Source organism: Octopus bimaculoides, chromosome 2, assembly GCF_046866305.1.
Source record: "Octopus bimaculoides isolate indiv1 chromosome 2, ASM4686630v1, whole genome shotgun sequence".
Taxonomy (NCBI): Eukaryota; Metazoa; Mollusca; class Cephalopoda; order Octopoda; family Octopodidae; genus Octopus; species Octopus bimaculoides.
This window is the reverse complement of record NC_142929.1, coordinates 165476552-165492312: the sequence shown is the minus strand read 5'-3', so window position 1 is coordinate 165492312 and position 15761 is coordinate 165476552. Positions and strand designations below refer to the sequence as shown.

At 35.8% G+C, this 15761-nt stretch overlaps 1 protein-coding gene across 1 annotated transcript in view; it reads right to left on the bottom strand.

Moving 5' to 3' along the window:
• The window catches only part of LOC106869785 (mannosyl-oligosaccharide glucosidase), a 380118-nt gene that overhangs the window by 20905 nt on the left and 343452 nt on the right, over nucleotides 1–15761 (bottom strand). The gene's annotated exons all lie outside the window — the stretch shown is intronic.

Below are 15761 nucleotides of genomic sequence, written 5' to 3'. Positions count from 1 at the left end.
TCCAAGTCAATGAGACAGCCCCTAAATGGTTGCTTAATATACTAGAAATAACAACCAAGTTCCCTCAAATCACACACTACTATCTTAGAAATGGATATGTTGGCTAATGTGGGCCTGCGTTTCCTGTACACTAGAAAACGATGGCTGATATGCCAACCATCAGAAGAAGTGCTTAATAAGGACATGTAAGAACTTTGTTTCTTTTGACAAGACACAAATTTAAATATTTTAATAGGGTGAGGAAATAAAGATGCTGTTATGCTGATGCCTTTCCCAGTAGCATTGGGGAATTAAGTGAAAGTGGATCCCATCACAATGGTCATTAATTATATGATGCTATAGGCATAGAGTAACAAAGCATGTAAGTTTGTGATACGATAAAGAAGTATTGTTTGATACAGGATAACTTATCTCATGGGAAGACAATTACTCTTTAGCCTTGGTTCACAAATAATTAAGGAAATGGAGGCTTGGTAGATAGAAACTGTATAGAAGCCTGTTGGTTGAACTGCATATGTAGACGCAAAAGGCCAATGTTTTCATACACTGTGTCATGCTGCTTCTGACTGAGGATTATGTTAAAAATACAAGAGTGTCTGTGACATATTCAACCATGTGTACCATGAGATGATAAGTAGGTAGTTCCACGATTGAACAACAGGAATGCTTAGAGTCAAAAGTGATGTGTGATCCATGATCATGATCATGATCAATCATGATCACATGGTGTATTGAGATGCTGTATAGCAGTAAAGAATATGAGTTTATGATAAGTAAATATTATCCAATATGGGATAATGTAGAATAACCCATCTAATGGGCAGATAAGATGCTCTTTACTAATGGCTCACAAAATATCTAAGAGATGGAAAAGTTTTATAAGAATAATACCTCAACACACACACACACACACACACACACACACACACACACACACACACACACACACACACACATACACACACACACACACATTGAAAAGGTTAAGAGTTTCACACGAGTAAATTTATATTAAAAACATAAAGAAGAAAATGCTTTGAAAACTTTATCATGAATAAAAGAAAGATAATATTTACATTTTTATCAAAATACACATATTTTGATAAAAATGTAAATATTTCTTTCTTTTATTCATGAAAAGGTTCTCAAAGCGTTTTCTTCTTTTCATTTTTAATATACATGTATGTGAAAGTGTGTTTGTGTGTGTGTGTGTGTATGTATGTGTGTTCATGTATGTGTGTGTGTTCATGTATGTATGCATATGTATGTGAATGTGTGTGTATGTGAAAGTGCATGTATCTATCTATGTGTGTGTGTGTGTGTGTGTGTGTGTGTGTGTGTGTGTGTGTGTGTGTGTGTGTGTGTGTGTGTGTGTGTAGACAGAAACACTCAAGTTTGTGTTTCAGCACACAGTAAAAGAAGGGAAAATTTTTGAAATTGAACCCCTACTGTCCATGCCCTTTTCAAAGTTGTAATTAGTAGCATAAAGTGAAATAGCTTATTGGAGAAACCCTTTTCACATAAAATATATTAAAATAGCTTTCATATTACTCAATCTTTTCTAAATTTTAGGCTTCATGCCTATCCTAGGAACGGGCATTGCTGCCACTGTTACCACAAATAGTATTGTTAAACTTTCCTGTCATCTTTTCAGAGAGAAGCAGGGTGTGTGTGATAAAACAGAGTGCCAATAATATACTAGAGTAAGTTTAATTGCAATTTTCACTGTCCCCCCACCACCTCAATGTGTGACATTGTACCATGTTAGAAATCATCATTACTAGCATTGTTATTTCATTAAAAGGTTGAGTGTTTGGTTTTTTTCATGCTATGATCATAACCCCAGCTAATTCCTTCCTAGGTTTCTCCTTAACTATGTTCATCCCTCACACTGTGAAAACATATCGTTTCCTGCAAATGAGAAGTGTTAGCTCTCTCAACTGGCAATTCTTTGTTAAAATGTAACTGATCATCAAAAAAAGTTAAACAACTGCAATTAAATTTACAACTTCTATCTAACCAATCCAAACACACACACACATGAAAATAACAGCTCTATCAGTAACTGTATTGCAGTCTAATTCACAGCCAAACTGCATACTATCTCATCTCTCAATGAATCTTAAGGAAACAAGAGCTCATTATACTGGCAGAGGTTATACCACCCTGTCTTAACTGAAGATATCACCAACAAAAGAGCTTCAATGTTGCTTCATAACCTGCTAGAAAGAGTAAACAAACCTCACTCAAATTACATCCCATTGTCTTAAAGAAAAGACACAGTGGATAATGTGATCCTAGATACACTGCATGGACAAAAAACAAGAGGATGGAAGTCCAGTGTTTTAAACATTTGCCTTCTTTCAGAGTGAAGGGATGTAGAAGCAGATATCATGGTTACAGAAAGGTGAAATGAACTTGAGATCAAGCCATGCTTCATTGTGAGTCTGGGAAATACATTTATATTTACATGGTCTCAATGCACCTAGCTGTTGTGATTATGTAGCAGAACATCATGTTGTTAGTGGCATCCTATAAAAGACTGAAAGGAAGATTAATTTTTCATCTGATTAACATGAAACTGGAGTTAAGCAGTACTGGATTCTTAGAAAGCTCTTTGAATGAGAGAGGATTAAGAGGCATTTACGTTTTGGATATTTCTGCCAACTCAGCGCCCTGAAATCCTTGTCATTATAAGATATGGATGTAATAAAACAAAGAAAGGAACAAAAACAACAAAATTAATTAATGACCAAGTTGCTGTTGGATATTATTTGGCAGTGTGAGCAGAAGCAATATTGTGGTTCAAGTGGTCATGTCTATGGAAATGAGAGTGGTGATGGAAGGTAGAAATAGAAAGACAGACATGTAGAAGTATCATCGAAATGCTATAGCAGTAATACTTGCATTAGACACAAACATCAATGAGAACATAGATGAAACACATGTGGAATATTAATTGGATAGGAACCATATATGGGCATAAACTAATGAGTGGTTGAGAATAAATATTGTAATATCGAAGAAAGGAGAAAAGTGGGGAAAGAGAAAGCAGACGATAAAGGGAGGAAGAAAAGAATGAAAGAATAGGGTGGTGGGAAATTGACAAAGAGGAACGCGAGAGTGTAAGAGGAGCAGAGATCTTATATATATATATATATATATATATATATATGAGAAGTAGAGATCTTATATATATAAATATATACACACACACACATGAATATATATTGCTAGAAAGTGAAAGGGTGTGTGTGTGTGTGTGTGAGAGAGAGAGAGAGAGAGAGAGAGAGAAAGAGAGAGTAATAATAACAAAATTACTTGCAAAACTTGAAAGATAACAGTAGCAACAACAACTAAAATAAAACATTCACCCTCCTTTTAATTTTAGTGTGTGTGTGTGCGTGAGTGTGTGTGTGTGTGGTCTATGTCCACTAGTTGATGTAAGTTATTACTATATGTTTGTGCGATGTCAGTGTTTATAAAGATAAATAGATATTTTATTTGACTGTCTACAATAATATGATAAAAAAGCATATATATATATATATATATATATATATATATATATGCATGTATATTTATATGTATATTTATACGTATGTGTATATGTATATGTACAAGCTGAGCATTAGACAAATCACAAAGGCAATGTTCTTAACATAAGCTGTCTTCCAGAACATTCCTTTTCATAAGAAATAACTTCAGTACAGGAAAGTAACATAAAATAGCCTAAAAATAAGTACAGAAGAATTTTACACACATGCACACATATGCAACAGAGATAAAAACAATAAATAGTAATTGTGTGTTTGTGTTTTATATATATATATATACATACACATATATGTATATGTATATATATATATATATATATATATATATATATATATATATATATATATATATATATATATGTATATATATATATACACACACACACACACACATACATACATACACACACACATATATATAAATTTTGTTTCTTTTCTATGTTTTCTATGTTTCACCTTGCATATAGCCCTGTCTAGTCTAAGTGATGGGATAATTCAAAGTGATACAAAACATCGGTTCAAAGCATTATAAAACAGTAGCAATTCAAGCATAGTAAAAAAGAAAAAAGTTCCATGTATTTGTAGAACGTATTATACAAATGTTCATGTATCAACGTTCATTAAGTAATTCAGGTGTCGAAAATATATTATACATACAGAGATACACACACACACACACACACACAGAAATTATGTTTGTGAATTACTGTTTCTCTTACTGTGGCACAATGGTTAGAGCAAATAGTATTGCTATGGTAAAAATGAGAGAGAACATAAGTATGTTTTTTTTTATGGGATTATTAATTCAGCCTAAAACATATCTAATAGTTTAGACATGCTGACATGAGTGAAGCAAAACAGTTTTCTCCTGGTTAATGACTCAATAACTCATGGACAACTGTATGGTGACTCGAGTATGTAAAGTAAAGCTATAGAGAAGTGAAAGAGTAAATAACTCTTCCTTCTATGATATTGTATGTAGACTTGGAATAGTCCATTGCTTGGGTTGGTTTATTTCTTGAATGATTTTGATGTCTGTTACAAAATGTTCAGTCTAGGATATATGAGGTGGTATCAAAAGGTTCCCGGACTAGTTATGTTAAATAAAAATTAACTTCTTTATCTAAGTTTTAACATCCTCTCCTTCGAAATAGTTACCTTGTGAAGCAATACACCAGTCCCAGCATTCCTGCCACTTTTGGAATCCGGCCTGGAAATCGTGAGACAAGGACCTTCTGCAATTTGCTCTGGATCTTGACAATGCTGTTAAAAACAGCAACCTTTGAGCTGCATTTTCATCTTGGGGAAGAGATGGAAGTCCACAGGTGCTAAATCTGGTGAATATGGTGGGTATGGAAGCGATACCATGTTGTTTTTGGTGAGAAGCTCACAAGTGAGGAGAGTTTGGTGAAAAATCCAATTTTTCATGTTCCACAGATCTGGTCACTTTCGCCGAATGTCCTCTCTCAAATGCTTCAAAATGTCATGGTAGAACTCTCAATTGATGGTCTGGCCCTGGGGAACACATTCTCGATTCACAATACCACATTTCCAGAGGTGATGCTCATAGCAAGTCTTCCAGATCACTCATCATCTTCCAGGGATGTCCTTCCACTTTTGAAGCACCTGTGCCACTCGAAACATTGTATACAACCCATTGTCTCATCATTATAAGCTTGCCGAAGCATGCTGAATGTCTCTGTAGCAGACTTCCCAAGTTTAACGCAGGATTTCACGTTGACTCTTTGTTCCTGTCCATGACAAAATCACAGACTACACCATACACGTGATCACAAAAACACAAATTTCACAACTTACAAAGTAAACACAGTGATGTCACTTAGCACACTGCCTCATGAAGGTCACTGCAAGTTCTCACTGTGCATGAAACTGTGTGCTGCCATCTGTTGGCATGCTACAGAACTAGTCAGGGAGCATTTAGATACCACCTCACAGATGGGTCAAGTCTATGTTGCAAAACTGCTATTAGCAATACTTTTCATTCAAAACAATGTAGTTTTAGCAGTAGACCTGTTTTTCCTGTGGAGTACAGTTTTTTTTAAAAGAAAATTTCTGAAGTTTGTTGTTGTCACACTAGTAAATTGGTTCAAATAGTGCAGTTGCTGTTGTCAATGAATGAGTGCGGCATGGATTGGATCTCAATTAAATAAGACACAGCTCAAATCTATGGGGGTAAGTTCATATCATTGGCATGGTAAGAATATAGTTTTCTTCTTTATCAAAAATAATTTGCTACAAACACATACAAGAGAAATAAGTAAAAAAGGAAAAAAAATTTTAAAAAGACAAATTAGAATGGATTGGAAATAAAAAGAGGAAGTGAAGAAAGAAAATAAAATCAAGAAAAATGTCAGTGATTGGGTGGAAGCACCATATGTCTTCCACCTATGATTAAATTACATCTGTTTTGTTGTAAATAAAAGCTATTTCACAGTTGTTTGAATAAGGACAGTGTTTTAGGTTTCACAATTGCTACATCTAATGCACATGCTTACCAAAAACATGCAATCTAACATAGCTTGTACTTTCATTTTGGCATGTTGTCTTTTAGTATTTTTTAAGAAAAAGATCTGTTTTGCAAAAACATAATTTTTCTTGAACTGGGTGGCCTGTATTAGGTGAGCTCATTTGTTTTATAAAACAGATATGGAGAATACTTCTTGATATGTTTCTATTCTCTCAAATGGCTGGGTAGTCTGTAATATAGCTGATTTTGAAAAACCTCATTTCAAAGGAAATTGGTAATTTATTAGATGAAATCATAAATAAACAATTAGGGAAGACTTAATTTTAAACAAATCTATGATAATCAGAACACCAGATTGCTACTCAGTGATCCAGTGTGGCTATTCTACTTTTTGCACACATTCTTGTATCCATTTTCTGGATCTTTTCAGTGTAATTCAATACCTTGTGAGCAGTTCCTTTAGACAGCATACCAATATTTAGATATGGCTAAACATTGGTAAAATACAAGAATATTGCTGTACCCACAGAAAGGAATTATTTTGTTTAATTTTATAACAAAGATAGCTTTTAAAATTTTAGGCTTGTTAGTTTAACAATTTAAGCCTACTTAATTTTTGTATCTATTTATACACCCCACCCACTGAAAAATGAGATGTTATTTACCACTTCCTATTCTTTCCATCTTTTTATAACTTATATTCAACATACAAGCAACGGTATAAATAGTATCACTGTTTGAATCCCAAAAATAATACTTGCTGCTTTTTCCCCCCTGTGTTTAGAGTTTATTTGTTTGAATTAAGCCAGTCTAATATATTAATTAATTCACAGTTTAATTTTTCATAAAGAGTTTAATGTCATTCTCATTGATGACTACATTTGTATCATCAGAAAAGTAGAGATCTAAATTTGTGATTGCACACAAATCATTTATATAAATTTGTTAACAGGACTGACCAAAGTATTGATCCCTTAGAGAAATTTTATTAGTTTCTGAAGATCCAAGGCTACTGGACTGAGTAAGGTTTCTTGAAATAATAGGAGAGAGTGTTAGAGAATATTACATGCAGAACCTTTTACCAACACATGATGTTTTCTAGAATGTTTGAAAAACGCTATGAAAAAAGCTCAAGTCATCATCATTTAAGTATAGGAGCAATTTACACATATTTCAATTTTGTTGGAAAAAATCCAACTTCATGGATAGGTACAAAAATCAAGGGACTGAAAGAGGAAGTGACTTAATTAAGAATAACAATATTTCATCACACCTTGTAGGAGTCTTATTATTTGCAGTTATCATCACCACATCATAAAAAAGTAATTTGCTTAATTCTTTTTAAGGTATTGACTAAAATACTTTGAAGATTGTGAAACATTCTCACCAACATTTTCATGGAACAGGTTGAACCCCATGGCTTCTTTGGTTTAACATGTCACATTTTTCCATTAATGAGGAATATGTCAGGAAGAGATTTATGGATCATTCTTCTATTTAGATCATCATTTTCAATGTTCCAAGTTTGTTTTATATTATGTTTATACTTATCTACTTTCCCAGTATAGCATTAATCTTCTGCTGTTTACATTATTTTTAAAAATAATACATTTTTGTAACATTTGAACATTAAGAAGGCTAGATGACATTCTCACCTTAAAGATCTATTGGCAGATATCTTTATAGAAAATATAACTGACCCTCCCCTCTCTTGTCAAACATGGCTGTCAGTTGTAATATTTCAAGTTACATTTTATTTCACTTTTATAGTAGAGATGCCTTAAAGGCATTGACAAATATGTTGAGAAATTTATCATATGCTTTGTGTCAAGCTCATTTAAGACTCTATAAAGTTTTCTTGTGATAAAAGTTTAAGAAATGCTTTTAGATTAGTTTTACCACAAAATCTACAGAACTTGGATTTTTTTAGATTGTTGAATTTCTTTACTCAATTGTATAGTGGATATTGTCTCTACTATTATTACACAGGATTTATGAAGCAGTATTCTTAAAGATACTTGTTGGGTTGTTTATAACTTGCAAAAATCATTGAGAAAATGTGCAGTCAATAAATTTAGAAGCATTTCAGTCATTATAATAAGATTGGTGATAAAGTAGTAAAATATATATGCTTTTGTTTTGTTTTAAAATGCTTTTAAGGGTATCTAGGAAAATGACATATTCAACCTGTAGAGGATGATAAACTACTCCAATAATAATGCTCTGACACTTATCAATTTCAATCTCATATATTGATCGATAAACTATGAGAGATCTTGTCATATTCTACACTGTTATGCTTCTAAAACTCTACACAACAAACTTCTTGTTTAGAATCATTGCATTGACTATAATCAGGACATTGGGAAAATACTGCTTAAGTTACCTTAACACAAACAACGATATCCAATCCAGAAAAGCCAAATTTAAACCCAAATAATGCTACAAATCAGAAGAATTAATATCAAAGACAAACAAAAATGTGTTATAATCAGACTACAAAGACGCTAAAGTCAAAGAGAAAAGAACAGAAAAGTCAAAATGAAGAAAATGCTGAAGTCAAAAGAAATGGATGCTAAAACCAAAGGAGTGCCAAATAAAAATATAGCATAATGTGACAATTATTTACATAGAATAATGAAGCTAAATTATATGAATGTTGAAGTGGTAATTACATATAGTGGTAATTACATATAGAAACTGCTGATATTATTAGTGTTGTGTTAAGGTGATAAGTTAGCAGAACTGTTAGTGTGTGGGAGAAAATGCTTAGCACATTTCTGTATGTTCTGAGTTCAGATCCCACCGAGGTCAAATTTACCTTTCAGCCTTTTGGGGTCAATAACATAAAATATCAGTCATGTACTGAGGTGATGTATTGGCTAGCCTTCCTCTTCTTTCTAAAATTGCTGATCATGTGCTAAAATTTGAAACAGTTATTAGTGTAGTTATTCAGACCCCTGGTCAGGCTTGATCAAAACACATCTGCGGTTAAAAATGTTCCAGTTGTGGCCATCTTGTCTTATTTTCATTCAAAACTATACTATCCAATAAGTTCTTCCATTTTGAGGGAAATTTGGTTCCTATTTCTAGGAGACTGAGTGAGCACATACAGGCTTCTTTGCTGGCTAGAAGCGTTGTTGTTGCTAAAGTTGATAATAGGGTTGTGGTTGATGATAATTGTGATGTTTTTAATCTTTCTATTATTATTGTTGTTGATGTTATTCTTGGTGGCTTTGGCAATTAAGGTTATGAGATGGTGATTATGTTAATTATGTTTAAGGTTGTGGTAGAGCTAATGTTGTTTATTATGTTAACTCTGGCTGTGGTTGAGGTAGAGCTAATGCTGTTGTTTAGCCTCAGGTAAGTTCTGAGTGATTCAATTAGTAGTGGTAGTAGTGACGATGATGGTGAGTGTGGCATTCTTATCATTTATCTCCAAGTCAGCTATGATTGATCCTCTTAGGCAATGGAAATAGCGACAATGATAATGTTTGTGATGGTGAGGTTGTTTAACTCCAGGTGAATCCCGAGTGAACAGATCTAGGATCATAAGTCCTCCTCTCACACTTATTCATTTAGATGACTATCCATGTAATAAATCTGCTTGAGCTAACTTGGGGCTAAACAACAAAAGGGCAATGATGATGATGAACCAATGATGGATCCTGTATGTGGTCACTTGACTTGTTAGAAATAGTAGCCAAATTTACTTCTAATCACATCTTACTGTTGTAAATAAGAGGACACATTAGATGATGTAGACAATGTAAACCTACATAACATTTGAAAGCTGTAGTAGCCATGGATGAAATGCTCTGGAACTTAGTTCTGCCCAATCAAGACTTATTTAGGACTAAAACAATAACAACCACTTTCTGTAATTGACTCTGTAACTGTTTCTTCATTTAATCAAAGCTCAGTCTTCTCTTACTATCAATTCTGCTATTTTATATCTCAAACTCTATCTTTTTATATTCTCATTAACCCTGGTTCTATTTACAGTCATTCTTTTGTCTAACCTTAGTTCAACTTCAAGTTAGCCCCAGTTTTCCTCTGTTTAGTGTAAGAACTCCCTTTATTTAAATTTAACTCTGAAACATCAATCCTATTTTTGTTTTCACTTAACCTAAGCTCTACTTTCATTTAGTCCTTTATTTTTTTGTTAGTTTGAAGCTTAATAACTGCTGAAATTCCTCTCCATTTAATCTTAACTTAAACTCAAATATACCCTGCTGTTTAACCTTACAGCACTCACTTAGTTCACAGTAGCTCTGTCCGTAGCCCAAGATCCATCTTCATTTAAACTAATCTTTGTTATTTATAAATCATGAATTCTGAATAGTTATCCAGAGGTAGAATAAGGTGGACTGGAAGCAAAGCTAAAGGAAATTACTATAACATCAGTGTAACAGGTAACTGAAGATAGCAGCCACTCAATTCTTAGTCAACCTTAGCTTAGTAGTTTACTTCACCTTAGTTCTAACCTTACATTTAGTCAGAACTTTCTTTCTAATTCACCCAAACTTTGCCTCTGGTTAACCTAAAATATCTGTCTACTTTGTTTGACTTAACACCAGGCATTCAGTATAGAGAACTGAAATGGCAGTTCAGAAAGACAATGCACAAAAAGGGAAAAAAACAAAACAAAAGAAGAAAAAAACATCAACCAACAATAACAGGGTATTGCAAAAGAAAAGAAAGCACTGCTGTCCTATGGGTCCCATAATTTAAAAGAACGGCGCCATTCTGCTACATTTCCAATCTCTAAAGAACTTTCCAGCAGTTTGCAGCCAATAAGGATTCTGTTGAGGGCAAAGATAAAAGAAGCAAAGAAATAATGGCTTGCCCTTGTTCTTGGAAAGATGTTTGGCTATAAGCAGCATAGGCCAGATAATTCTATAGAACTTAACATACTCTCCTCCCACTGTAGTACTTAAAAACATTCGACAATACAAATTCCTGTTTTGAATGGTTAAATGTTGCTATTGAAAATGATGATAATGATGATGGTAGTGATAGTGGTGTTTGTAGTAATAATGGTATGCCACCAGGGAAGATGTCGATGCGAATATGATGATGATGATGATGATAACGGTAGTAAGAAAATGATGTTGATATTAATGATGGTGGAATTGGTGATGGTAGGAATGGTGATAATAGTAAAGATGAAGATAAGTGTGGTAAATAGAATGCTTCAAATTACTGCACAAGCTTTACTATATTGCATATTGATGTACTGAATGATGCAGTAACTGTTGTAGTAGCTACTGTACTATATCATAATATAGTACTGTGCTGGCAGTTAGTGTAGTTAATGTACAGCATAGTATAATAATGTAATACTGATGATTACTATATTGCTATGATAGCTATTTCATTATATAATCCTATACTGTACTGACCGGTGGGGTAGCTAATGTCCAATACTGTCCAATACTATACTACTGATTATTGTAGTAGTTATTATATTGTACATTTCTATACTTGCACTTTTGTTGACACTTTTTCCAGGTACTGATATGTATAGTTCTGGTAGCCACTCTGATGCATAGCATTGTATCAATAATTGTAGCATATATATTATTATACCATATAACACTGGAGTGTTGATGTAGCTATTGGTTTATATCATATTGAGCTGATTAGTGTAGTTATTGTACTGTATAGTACAGTACTAATGTAGCAGTTAGTATATAGTGCTGTGTAGGTTGTCATAAGTACTGTATGATACTGTGCTGGTTGTAGTAGTAGTAGTAGCCACTAGTGTAGTAGATATCATACACTATAGTGTTGTGATGGTTATTGAGGTAACTGTTGTAGTGACTAGTGTGCTGTATATAACAGTACTGACTGTTGAAGTGATGCTTGAGACATGCTTATTTAGGAAAGCATTTCAATCCAAGAAGATATTTTAAGACTAAAGAACATCATGGTGGAGTCATTGTAGCCTTTAAAAACTTATATGCTGTTAAATTCACTTTTACTTCATTAGTATAATTTAGTAGGAGTAATAGTAGTTTAGTATTAAGTATCAGAAAGTTTTCCATTATACAACATCAGGTTGGTCACTTATATTCTATTGTATCTATTAAACTCAATTCTTGTCCCACTTCTTAGAGGTTGTGGTGTGAATTGCTGACAAATGTCAAAAAGGCCAATTTAATTGCGATAAGCAAAACTGTAATTCAAACTGGTATTTACATTGGAAATGCCAAGACCGAACAATTGTCCTTCTTTACATACATACATCATCATCATCATCATCGTTTAACGTCTGCCTTCCATGCTAGCATGGGTTGGACGATTTGACTGAGGACTGGTGAAACCGGATGGCAACACCAGGCTCCAATCTAATTTGGCAGAGTTTCTACAGCTGGATGCTCTTCCTAACGCCAACCACTCAGAGAGTGTAGTGGGTGCTTTTACGTGTCACCCACACGAAAACGGCCACGCTCGAAATGGTGTCTTTTATGTGCCACCCGCACAAGAGCCAGTTCAGGGGCACCGGCAACGATCTCGCTCGAAAAACCTCATGTGTCACTCGCACAAGAACCAGTCCATGGGCACTGGCAACGATCCCACTCGAAAGACCCCATGTGTCGCCTGCACACGAGCCAGCCCGGGGGCACTGGCAACGACCTTGCTCGAAAAACCTCATGTGTCACCCGCAAGCCGGCCCAGGGGCACCGGCAACGATCTCGCTCGAAAGATTTCATGTGTCGCCCACACATGAGCCAGTCCAGGGGCACTGGCATCGATCCCGCTCGAAACATTTCATGTGTCACCCGCACAAGAGCCAGTCCAGGGGCACTGGTAACGGTCTCGCTCGAAAGATATCACGTGTCGCCCGCACATGAGCCAGTCCATGGGCACTGGCAACGATCCCGCTCGAAATATTTCATGTGTCGCCCGCACATGAGCCAGTCCAGGGGCACTGGCAACGATCCCGCTCGAAAGATATCATGTGTTGCCCACACATGAGCCAGTCCAGGGGCACTGGCAACGATCCAGCTTGAACGATTTCATGTGTCACCCGCACATGAGCCAGTCCAGGGGCACTGGCAACGATCTCGCTCGAAAAACCTCATGTGTCACTCGCACAAGAGCCAGTCCATGGGCACTGGCAACGATCTCGCACGAAAGATATCATGTGTCGCCTGCACATGAGCCAGTCGAGGGGCACTGGCAACGATCCCGCTCGAAAGATTTCATGTGTCGCCCGCACATGAGCAAGTCCGGGGGCACTGGCAAACGATCCCGCTCGAAAGATATCATGTGTCGCCTGCACATGAGCCAGTCCAGGGGCATTGGCAACGATCCCGCTTGAAAAATTTCATGTGTCGCCCGCACATGAGCCAGTCCGGGGGCACTGGCAAACGATCCCGCTCGAAGCATTTCATGTGTCACCCGCACATGAGCCAGTCTAGGGGCACCGGCAGCGATCTCGCTCGAAAGATACCTTGCTAAGAAATAAATGACACAAATAAATGCAATAAGAAAATAAGGTAAAAACTCTCAATGACATATATAAACTAATGAGCTTTGGGACGACTGGAAAGATTGATCTATGAGCACCAAGACAAAGATACACTTCTTCAAGTGTCCAGTCTAGGCAGCGATCTTATATGGTCATGAAACACGAACCCTAAAAGTAGTTGATGAGAAGAAATTGATAGTTTTTGCAATTTGGATATACAGATTTATCGCCGGAGTGTCATATTCTGAAAAGTAAAAACAATAATTTCATCCTTGAAAAAATTCTGTAAACTGTTATCCAAAAGAAACTTTGCCCATTATTTTGGAAACAACTTAAGAACTGATAACACGCTGTACTTGAAGGCAGAGTAGAAAGAAGACCCTCCTGCGGCAAACAGGACAACTTTACAGAGATGCAAGAAGTTTGACTGTTGGTAGAGTACAGTGGAAGAAAGTGGTCACAGAGGTTCTGACAGAGTATGGCATGTGGTGATAACGATTATGATGATGTGGGCATCTTGGATTCACTTTTCCTTCTTTCTTCTTTTTTTTTCTATGACACTCTCTGTTTATCTCACTCACTTTCTGTTCCTCTTTATTTGTTTTTACATTGTATTAGTTACACTGTTGTACGATGCTGCTCTATAATCACTGTAGTAGTAGCTACTGAACTGTATGACATTGATACTGAACCATTCAGTAAGGTAAAAAAAAAAAAAGGTTGCATTACCTAGCAGTTATGGTGTTGGCGGTCACATCTGTTAGGTTGCTGATTTGATGATGTGTTGTGTTCTTGAGCAAGGCACATCATTTCACATTGCTATAGGTCGCTTAACTGAAAATACATATCACCAGCATTTGGTGGTTAACCTTCAACATATTGGCATCCTGTTCAATGGGGTGTCTTGTATTCTCAGTCACCTAAATGCTTCAAAAAACCTCTACAAGCTCTGGCCTCATGTGTCTAGGTTCAAGCCAGACTCTCCTTCAATAGTAAAGCACAAACTAATCATCATAGCTGTTTTGGTAGTTACTTTATTGATAGTGTTGTACTAAGAGCCATCTTAGCAGCATTATAGACCCTGGGGCATACCAGTGCTCTGGGACCTAGACCCATGAAACCCCTGGGCAATTGTCTAGTATGCCTATGCCTTAAGATGGCACTGGCTGTACCAGCTATTTGAGTAACTGTTGCTGTGTTACTGGCTGCTGTTGTACTGTCTTTAAACACTGCTTCATGTTGAGGCAATGTTGGTAATATCAAGGTTTCAATCCCTGTCAATTTCTTATTGAAAGAAGTGAAGAAAAAGTAAAGTAAGCAATCTGCTGTCTTTTGACCCAATTACAGTGAGGTGGTTCCAAACATATGCTGGTCAGGTCAAACATGTCCCCAGAAGAATGGAGAGTAATATGTTGGAAAGTGTACTTGAACTTGATATCTTCATTTTCAAATCTATAATTTTTATCAACGGAACCAACTAATTATTTGCTTTGTAAGCTTGCACAATCAGGGCTGACCTGGGGCTACACAACAACAAAAACAACAACAACGACAACAACAACAACAGTTAATTAATTACCATTGATTTGTAAAAGAGAAGTATGCATGCAAAGTTCAATGAAAATAAATATCACTGCCATCCTCACCATCAGCATAATCAACATTACCACCAATCCTAAGGCCACTGCTATCACGATCTCCACCACTGTCAACACCACCATCACCACCACACCCTCACTTTCATCGACATCACCAATAACGTTGACATTGCCATCAATAACTTCATCACCAGCATCACCATCTTCTTCGTCCTCACTAACATTACCACCACCGCTGTCATAATCTTTTTTAGAATCACTCTGCTAATAACATTGGCTAATACATTAGGTTTTAATTTACACTGTCTCCCTGAAAATATAGATTAGCAGGTATTGATGAAGAACAAAGCAATCATCATCATCATCATCATCATGACCACTGCCACCATCACCACTGTGTCCATCATCTATAACCACCATATTCCCTTCTCCTAAAAAGAACCAGACATGTCTGTTTGGTTGCACCTGACATTATGCCAAAATACATAGTGTTAGGTTAGGGGCTGATACCAAATACTTTGGTGTACATTACCAGATGTGCTACAATAAATATAATTAGCACTAAAGTACTTATTATGAATCAGAAGAGGTAAAAAGGCTTATGGCTGATTGCCCTTCTTGTCATTAAGCAGTATTCC